Source organism: Crocodylus porosus, unplaced genomic scaffold (assembly GCF_001723895.1).
Source record: "Crocodylus porosus isolate Cpor-Errol unplaced genomic scaffold, CroPor_comp1, whole genome shotgun sequence".
Classification (NCBI taxonomy): domain Eukaryota; kingdom Metazoa; phylum Chordata; order Crocodylia; family Crocodylidae; genus Crocodylus; species Crocodylus porosus.
Window position 1 is genome coordinate 62,355,976 of NW_017728909.1, and position 10,308 is coordinate 62,366,283.

Here is a 10,308-nt window from a genome sequence, read left to right on the forward strand (position 1 = left end):
TCAATTGATCCAGACTATGTAATGGGGGCATTTACACTGGAGCTGAATATCTCAGAAATGGATTTTAACCTCATTCACCCACATGGTAGGTGAATGCTCTATATGCTATTGGGGGATGGAAGCAGAGGTACAACTAAACAAGCCATCCAAGGTGTTTGCCCCCATCAGCCACAGAACCATATCCCCATAAAGAGTAGGAAAGAAGTGGAGGAATATAGAGCAAAGCTGACTCTCCTCACTTTCAAATCTTATATAGCCACATTTGTTTGGAAAAAGAGGATGATCTGGTCTATTATGTTTAAATGTTATTGATGTATTACAAATACTTTGATATTCTATTTATTTCATTAAATGGTTTTAATATACAAGCTAGAAAACTTACTACGTAGCATAACAACACTGTTTTATGGCCACTCAAAAAAAAAAGGTAAATCTTTCAAATGAAACCATACAAAGTCTCTCTCTATATTTTTTTCTTTTTATCTTATCAAGAAGGCATGCTTTTTGCCAAAAAAGGATCATTATTTTTTCTTGTCAAAGGGTAATACTCCAAAGCAATCACTAAAGTTCAACACAGGTAATTACCTTCTGACTATCTACATTCTCCCTTCAGTTTCAAATGGAAATCATATTCTTCACTTCCTTCCCTAAAACTGTTCTATAACGCACTAACTACAAGCTATTAAGACATCTGCATTTCAGTGCATGAGGACATCATTTTTCTAGAGTTTAAGATATCTCTTTATCTCATAAAGAAAGGCTGTCATGCACAAGTAATACTTTTAAAGAATTACGAGTAGTCCATAGAAGAAAGTCATCTTCCAAAATATGACATTAATATTTGTTCATCTACCACCCTACAAAACAGATCAGATCAGCAGTTAGCAACCTATGGGCCAGATCTGGCCTGCAGAACAACTAGATCCGGCTTGCAGATGTGGGGTTTCAGAAGAAGGCACTCCCCATGCCACCATGGAGAGAAGTGGCCGTGGCAGCAGGGTCACTCGGCCCACAGCCAGAAAAGGTTGCCTCCACCTGGATTAGATAGAAGACAGTACAGGAATGTGTGATATTAAAACAAATACCTGATGACTTACGTACACTACCACCTTTTCTGGAAAGAAAAGATATGTAAAAGTAAGTAATTTCAGGGATCTTGGCTTTCTCTGATAAAAAAAATCCCCAATTTTTTAATTAAAAAAGTATAACCCAAAATCCACATTTTTCCGCCACTAATATATAGATATATCTATGGTGGTATTTCATTTTAATCATGGAAAAATGTGGAGTTTAGGTTACTTTTTTTAATCTGAAAATTGGGGATTTTTTTTTTAAAATCAAACAAAAACCAGGATCCCTGATAATTATGTCACCATCATGGCAAGATACCAATAAATGACATAGAGCACTGACATTTCCAAAGCGTACACATGTAAAATTATCAAATGCTAAAGCGCACAAACTTTACAGTAAATAGAGTTCTCGTCGGAAAATGCCAATTAATCAAAATCCAAACCTTTCACAGGAAAAAAACATCTTTTAGAGACCTAGCTTCTAATCCCTGCTGTGCTTGATTTAGATGATGTACCAGAGCCTTGGTGTCTGACATTCCAGGTGAAAGCATACCTCACTTTTTACAAATACTTAAATATTTACTGGAGAGAAAGAGTGCAGGCAAGAGAATGAGTGCACAGGAAAAAAAGAGAAAGCCCTTTGACTTGTAAAAACTTTATTATAAAGACGTAAAAAAAAGCAAAAGGTGGAAGTGCAAAAGTGTGCATCCCCACCAGGGGCCAAGCTTGAAACACTTGTCAGTAAAAAACTGCCATTATCACCAGAGATTGAAACCTCCTCCCCTTCAATGCATTTCATGGGGGTTACGCATCTAGGACTACCCACCTGTCTTCCACCTTGAATGGTTCAACACGACACAAAATACCCACATTTTGTTACAAGGTGAATGGCCATACTCAAAGAGGAGACAGACAGGGGAGAAATCCTTCCAAACCCAGACAAGAAACAGTGCAGTGGCTAGGGGTGCAGTGGCTACGGAGGATTCAGCTGGAATTTGCGAGACCAAGGCTCTAACTCTTGGCCTCAATGACACAGAGTGGGATTTTAACCTGGCCTTATAAATCTCAGTTGAGCAGCTGAACCACTGGATTATTTGCTGTTAGAGGGAAAATATTCATCCGGTGAGAATGCACTGAAGCAAGAGTCTCAGAAAAGAGACTTTAACTCCAAAATGACTAGTAACTACCAGACTATTCGCTACTCTGTAGTGAGAAGCTCGCACTCTCTCTCTCTCAAAGTTTTACATCTTTGTTTCATCCTAACATATATAACGTGTTTTGAAATCTCATAATATTTTCTATGAAATCTTCTTGGAAACCCTTACCAGAAAATAAAGTTGGTAGGGAAAAGATCATGGAAGTGAACCACTAGCTAAGTAAGCGCTTCAAGGTAGAAAGTTTTGGCAGAACACCAGCCTATTATCGCTCGATGAAGTCAGGTGGACATACATTTTAGATGCCATCCATCTTAGCTGAAGGAGTACCAACATTCTAGGACAGTGTTTCTCAACCTGTGGGTCACAAGAATATATGAAAGAGTCGCGAACAAACTTGAAAAATGGATTCTTCTTTAAAGGAGAAAAATGTAAAAAAACGTGGCTTTTCCCTTGCAGGCTGGCAGAGTTCCAGCCTGCAAGGGGCTACTTGGAGCCCCCCTACCCCACACCACCCCGCCCTGCCCTGTGCACTGGGGGACTGTGGCCTGAGGGAGTGGGTATGTAGCGGTATGTAGAAAAAAACATTTACAGCTGTATCTATGGCCAAATTGCTGATTCTCCGAATCAGCACTGAATCTTCAGATTCGGCCGAACTGAATTGCAGACAGTGATCAGAATCAACGAATCAAATCACTGTCCCTGATTTGGGCCAAATCTGAATCGAATACAGCCCGTTTTGTACACCCCTACTGTTTATATGCCACGGTCCCCTCCCCAAACTGCTATGGGCAATACACAGAGGCTGCCCACGCCATTTGTGGCACATGGGACCCAGGTTAACCACATGTGTTCTAGAGGACAGATTAGCTAGAACAGTCAAGGGGGTATTACACTAATAAAACAAATGGAGAATGAAAAGGAAAAACAAATGATCAGTCATTTAGTGAAAAATCAAATGTTGAAAACAAAATTAACCTTAAAGAGCATGAAGTGGAAAAATCTTTACTTACTGTATACCAATGCAAGAAGCCTGGGTAATAAACAAGATGACTTGGAAGTATTCATTTAGAAATATGAAGTCAACATAATAACACCAGGTGGGGAAAGATGAGAGCAGAATTTTCATGTTAAAAATCAATGGATATAATCTATTTAACGAAAGGCAACAATGAGAGGGAGGTGCAATCTATTGCAAAAATGGCATTATATGTTTCTGAGGCACTGACAACTCAGAAGAAAGTGATCTTGACTTCTTTAAACAAAATTTGGAGCACTAGTGCTGACTGCTATTCAAAGTCATGCCAGAGAATAGGATGACTAGCTCCTGTCTATAATAAGTATTTGGAAAAAAGCTACATTAAACATAGGGAACTTCAATCTGAATTACATATACTGGAAGTGCCAAGCTGACAATACTAAGATAGCCTCAGAATTTCTAAATATTAGAGAAAAATATCTTAACTCAAGCAGTGTTGCATCCAGCACAGGAGAAAGCAAGCTACATAAGATCTCAATCTCAACAGATGGAGGCCAAATACCACGCGACACATTTAGTTAATAAAATAATACAAGTAATTTAAATAACAGAAACTTGAAATGCATTTACCTGGAAGGCAAAGCTATCTTTTAAAGAGATATATCATTAGTTTTGAAATCACTGCAAGTAGCATGAGTTTCAAATCCAGATCTGAGGGACATTTTTCTTCAAGAAAGCGTACTCCAGTAGTTAAAATAAAACCATTTTACATTTATAGTAGATTGTTCCAAAAATGCTAATACCACTGCTAAACAAAAAAGTATTAAAACAAAAACAAATGCTTACTATTAGAAGAATGACAAAGTTGTGATCCTAAAAATCAAAAAAGGAAAAGATACCAACACAAGCATCAGAACTTCAACAACTAATATTTCTTCAACTTAAGCTAACTACTACACAAAAGGCAACAACAAAAGATATAATCTGTGTGTGTGACACCACGCCACCATCCTTCAATATTAAGACATTTATATCCATGAATGAATACAGCAACTGAAGAGGCAAAAAAGTAGAAAGGGCAAAGTACAGATACCAGTACGTTAGGGAAAAACTTCAGTGTTAAAGGTAGTTAGACATCAGTTTACCTACCTATATACTGTATTTCTAAAACACTTATGTTTATAGTTTGTAAGCACTATGCAAAAAATTAAGAGAAGTATCATAGTTCAACAGAAATAAAATTAAATCCATAGAACAAGAAATAAATAGATGGAACTGCAGAGAACAAGAACAACTCCATCTTCATTGCTGCCCCCAGAGGAATCACAATATCAACCTATTTTTAAGGTTTTGTTGATTTTCTAGAAACTAACTTAACTTTCTCTTTTATTAACTTGATCCAATGAAAAGTGATAGACTTACTTCCCTAAACACTAAAGCCGGGGTGGGCAAAATACGGCCCATGAGTGGACTCCATTTCCCAGGAGCCCTGACAGTAGCAGCTCCGTTTGGCTGCTGCTGCAGGACCTAGCCCCACTACCTGGACACCTCGGCCCATCCGCCCCACAAACCCCACTGGGGGCAGGAACCCTGCAGCCAGGATGTGTAGACAGAAGGGTGGCATGGGGCTGTGGCCGGAAGCAAGATGGGCAGGTGGGACCAGGGAGACCCCAGCATCTTGAGGCAGTGGAAGTGAGAGGCCAGAGCCGGGACTACACCTGAGCTGCAATCCTCTACCCTAGGGTAGCCGAATGCAGCCCAGGGGCCAGATGAAGCCCGCCAGGCCACTCTATCTGGCCCACAGGTCCCCTAAGTATTAACTGCCTAAATTTTTTTATCTGCTCTGGGCTGCCTGTCATGCAGCCCTCGATGGCTTGCCAAAACTCAGTAAGCAGTCCTCTGCCCAAAACAATTCCCCCCGCCCCACCCACAAAGCCCTGCGACAGACACGGGTTCTGCCCCAGCCCTGTCCCCAGCCCCAGCCTTGTACTGTCACCAGCCCAAGATCTCAGCTCTCCACCCGGCCACATACCCTGCCTGTGCAGCTCCGGGCCAGTCTCCGTGGAGATCATGGGGATCACAGGGCTGTGACAGGGTGGGACCAGGGTAGAGTCCCAGTTCTGCAGGGAGAGGCATGCGGGGAGTGCACAGCAGCTCTGCCCCAGCCCTGTGCTGTCACTGCTCCAAGAACCCGGGGTCTCCATGGAAACCAGCCAGGAGCCAGGCAGGCAGGGCACGTGGCCGGCCGTGCAGGGAGCTGCGTCTGGGATCTTGAGGCAATGACAGCATGGGACCAGGGCTGGAGGAGAGCTGTGATCTGCTTCCTGCATGCCCCTCCCCACAGAGCTCATGCTCATCGCAGGAGTGTGTGGACAGCAGACCATGGCTCTACCCCAGTCCCAGACCCACAGTGTCACCACCCTGAGATCCCTGCCTGTCTCACTCCTAGTCAGGGCCCCATCCCAGCTACCTGGCTGTGCACCCTGAGCATGTGGGTACTGCTCCCAGTGGTGGCTGTGGGGTGCACAGGCTGGGGTGGGTCCAGCCATGCCATCCACAAGGAGGAGCTACCACCAGGGCTGCCAGGAAATGGAGTCCAGCCGTGGGCCAGATCTGCCATTTTGCCCACCCCTGTACTAAAGTCACTTTATCCACAGCTGAATGAAGGATAATGGTGAATTTCCTTATGCTAACCTGTCAGCACACATCTACCTTGAAATGGACAGACCAACTGTAGCAATAAAAAGATAGACGATTTTTACAATCAATTCAGACTTTGGCTTTTCTTCTAAGACCTCCATATACTGCAGCAACTTACGTGAAAACACCTACTATTAGGAAACAGACTAAACTGAGATTACCAGTCCATTTCACCCAGACAAAACACCTATCACACAATGTAACAGGGGCTCAGGCAGGAGCCCCGTTACCAGGGTAGTCACAGGAGCAGGTAGCTGTAGAGAGCACCTTGCCCAGGTGAGGGGAATGACACACTGGGGGAAGGTTAGGGTAATTAGTGGCTGGTATAAGCCAGGTGGCAGGTGAGCACATTTCGCCCTTGGGCACTGGAAGGAGAAGGAAGGACCATGGGAGACAAGAGGCAAGAGAGAGAAGAATGCCTGATCGACATCCTGAGAGAGTCCGGGACTGCTGACCAGTAAGGAATTGAGGTATTCACCAGAGTCCCACAGCCAGTACGGAGGACCCGGGGAAGAACCAGGGCTCTGTGAGATTATCATGCCAAAGAGAACAAAGTAGAGGGCTCCAGGGAGGTGTATGGGCAGCAAAAGCAGTGCAGAGCTACCCACGCTACCAAGACAGCTCTGCTAATAGGCACGCAGAGAGCAACAGGGACAGGTCCCGGCTCAGGATCTGCAAAGGCATGGGGAACGCACCTCGCTAATGAGTTAATTAGCGGGGAAGACCCAGCCTGGTCTGCAAATAGTTTAAAGCATCCGGGGCACACTCAGGCTTCCGGAGCTATCTTATCAGTTACGCTGGTTTCCCTTGCTAATGAGGCAGTTAACGAGATGAATACAACTTTGTAACCTCCTGCTGAAAATAAAATCTGCACTATGTAAGTTTATCACCTAGGTAGTCTGTGGTGTTTCCTCACCCTTAAGGATAACACTGAACTTCTTTCTTTCAATCAGAGTCGTGGCAGGCGGGTTGAGGGAGACTGAGACACCCAGCCACCCCCTCACACACAATAACAAGGTTTGACCATTCAGGAACCAGAAGCCTAGAAAAAAATGATCTTCTTCCTTCCAGAGCTGTGATTTGTCCAGTTCTCCAGGTGCACCTCTCGTAATATTTATCTCACCACTTATAAGAATTAATTCTTGAAAAAACTGTGTTTTCCAACAGGCAACCCTTGCTTAGCAGGATCCCAGAAGAGTAAATCAAAACTGACATTCATACTTTGACATTTTTGCTGAACTAGGTGAACTAGCAGCTTATATTTGGGGGGAAGAGGGGAAGGTGCAGAAATTAGGCTGATTCCATCAGCACTCCATCTAAATTTGCAACTGGGGAAGTAAACACTAGCTGCATATGACTTTGATACCTCTGTAGCTCTTGTCACAGCTGACCCAAACTATAAGTGCTAATTATACTTGTGAGATGCATGTTTTGTTCTGCTGCTGCTTTGGCCCTTGACAGAAACATGAAACAGAAGTCATGCTAATTTTACTTCTGCTTACTGTGAAGTGCAGCTTAAAATGCAGAGCATTTTTTGTTAAAGGAAATACCAAAAAGAGGACATTAGAAAGGTACTAACATTTTAAATTATCTGTAGCTTAAACCTACAAATTCCAAACTTAGTACATAAATCTGCTGTACCAGTGGTGTCAAACATACAGGCTGCACAGGTGCTTTGTTCAGCCGACGATGCTCCCTGGTGGGACGAAGATTTTAGGGGGTGGGCCTACCATAACCTGATGCTCCAGGGCCTTGCTGGACATGACTGTCAGCAGTAGTGGCATGAGGACTGTGAAAACACACCCTGCTCAACCCAGGGCCACCTGGCCCACTGCTATGTACTCCACAGTGACTTATGCCTCCATCACTGCTGCCTCTGCCACTGGCCCCATTACCTCCACTGCTTGCCCCATGGATCTGGCCTGCAAGGAGCCCTGTGGTCTGTAACCAGCCTAGGGTGAATGCAACACCACTGTGTTGTACAATATCTTGATAGACCTCATTACCCTAATACTCTGCATTACACGCAAAGACACTGCAGGTATCAACTCCATGTAGGCCGCTCCCGCAGCAAAGAGCATTTTGGTTTTGCTTTCTATGCTTGTAAAGCATCTTCCAATAAATGTAGTTTTATCACTTTATATATAGCATAAGTATTTTACCCAAACTCACAGAGACCTAGCTTTCTAGCAGTTAGATGTTGGTGGTAAAATGCACAATTTTTTGTCTTCACTCAGTACATCACTTTTACTGCCACAGAAGCTGCACTGGCAACAGAGAAATGATGGGAGAAACCCCATGGGACACTTGGCCAAAGTGCTAAAATTTCTTGCTGTTCCTGTACTGTTCAAAGTTAGGTTTGTTTTTCTATTTACAACAGGTCAGTCTATCATGTTAGTCAAAACCACAAATACATTGTTCTGATTACAGGCCTATCTTTTCCCTTAAAAAAGAATAAAAAAAAACATGCTACATATATGCACAGTCAACCTATAATCAGAATGATATAAAAGACCACAACAGCAGTCACCTAAGTGCGCTGTGCAAAGTCATCTGGCTTTTTCATGGTGGCAGGTTCAGCTCTCAGTACCGGCAGTTGGGCACAAAGGTACCACGTCACAGTTTCCCCTAGGGCAGAGCTTGCTCAGGACTCTCCCGGTCCTGTCTGGTCTCTCTGAGTATCCCCCTGAAGCCATCCCCAGCATGGTTTCTAGTATAGGCTAGAAATCTTTGTCTCCAGGACCCAATCTTTTGGTCCCAGTCCCCTCTGGCTACCTGTAGCCTTCTGTCAAGAAGCTACCTTCCAAAACAAATGCAACACAGCAAGAAGTCCTTGCTCTCCTTCAAAAGGCTAAGCAGTCCTTTCATCCCCAGTCCAGCTGACATGACTCCAACCACCCCAAAATTACCTCAACTGTTCTCCTTCTCCTGATCTCAGCCCACCCTACCTTTTCAGGCCCTTCTCTCCATTGTTCCATCATTTCATACGAATCTCCTTCTTTCCCTTGACACCTCCCAGGATAATGGATGTCAAAAAATGTTTGCTAATCCCACCTGTAGCATCAGTGAGGGTATTTAATTTGGTGTTGCTGAAAGTGCATCCTGTTTCCTTCATCAACAGGCAGCTCTGGGTCCTACTAAGGATCCTATTAACCCTTCTTTTCCTTGCATACAAGCTAGTCTAGGAAAACTTACATACACAACATTGTTATAACATGAACACATTTAAATCAGGGCCTACAACAAAGCCATAGTCTGTTGCAATTGATTGTGCCAAGCTGAGGCTTCCAGATCTAGTCAGGGAACTTCTGGAGGGACTGGATGTATTTAAACCAGCAGGTCCGGATGATCTGCGCCCCAGAGTGCTAAGGGAATTAGCTGAGGTCATTGCAGGACCCCTGGCATGGCTGTACAAGCACTCATGGTGCTCTGGTGTGGTGCCAGAGGACTGGAAGAGGGCCAATCTGGTTCCCATCTTCAAAAAAGGGAGGAAGGAGGACCCAGGGAACTATAGGCCAGTTAGTCTTACCTCAATCCTGGGCAAGCTTTTTGAGAGAATTATTCTGGCATATGTCCACAAGGGGCAGCAGGGGAGATTATGCTTAGGGGCAACCAACAGAGGTTCATTAGAGGTGGGTCATGTCAGACCAACCTGGTGGCCTTCTACAACCAGGTCACCAAATCCTTAGATACAGGGGTAGCAGTGGACATAGTCTTTCTGGACTTTCAGAAGGCCTTTGACACTGTCTCTCACCCCCTTCTCATTAAGAATCTGGGGGACTGTGGTGTCGACACCTACACAGTCAAATGGGTTGCGAGCTGGCTGGAGGGCCGCACCATAAGACTGGTGGTGGACGAGTCATTTTCGACCTGGAGGGATGTGGGCAGTGGGGTTCCACAGGGCTTGGTCCTTGGGCCCACACTGTTCAACATCTTCATCAGTGACTCGGACAAGGGGGTAAAAAGCACTCTGTTCAAATCTGCTGATGACACTAAGATGTGGGGGGATGTGGGCATGCTAGAAGGAAGCAATAGGCTACAATCAAACCTAGACAGGTTACACGGGTGGGCGGATGAGAACAGGATGGGATTCAACACTGACAAATGCAAGGTGATGCACCTGGGGAAGAAGAACCAGCACCATACCTACAGGCTGGGGCACTCCCTTCTCGTCAGTGCAGAAGCAGAAAAAGATCTTGGGAGTCATCGTTGATGCCAAGATGAACATGGGCCGGCAGTGTGGGGATGCAGTCAGGAAGGCCAACCGTACTTTGTCATGCATCCACAGATGCATCTCAAGCAGGTCCAGGGATGTGATACTCCCCCTCTATGCAGCACTGGTCAGGCCACAGCTGGAGTACTGCGTCCAGTTCTGGGCGCCGCACTTCAAGAGGGATGTGGA

General features: G+C 44.6%; 1 protein-coding gene across 3 annotated transcripts in view; it reads right to left on the reverse strand.

Annotated features, from left to right (window-relative positions):
- Positions 1-10,308, reverse strand: part of FAM172A (family with sequence similarity 172 member A) — a 405,744-nt gene that overhangs the window by 389,626 nt on the left and 5,810 nt on the right. The window contains exon 2 of one of the 3 annotated variants that reach the window (XM_019532374.1): positions 890-1,035. The exons of the other annotated variants lie outside the window; for them this stretch is intronic. The gene's annotated coding sequence lies outside the window, so the exon portion shown is untranslated. The remainder of the gene's footprint in view (positions 1-889; positions 1,036-10,308) is intronic. 3 annotated transcript variants of the gene reach the window in all.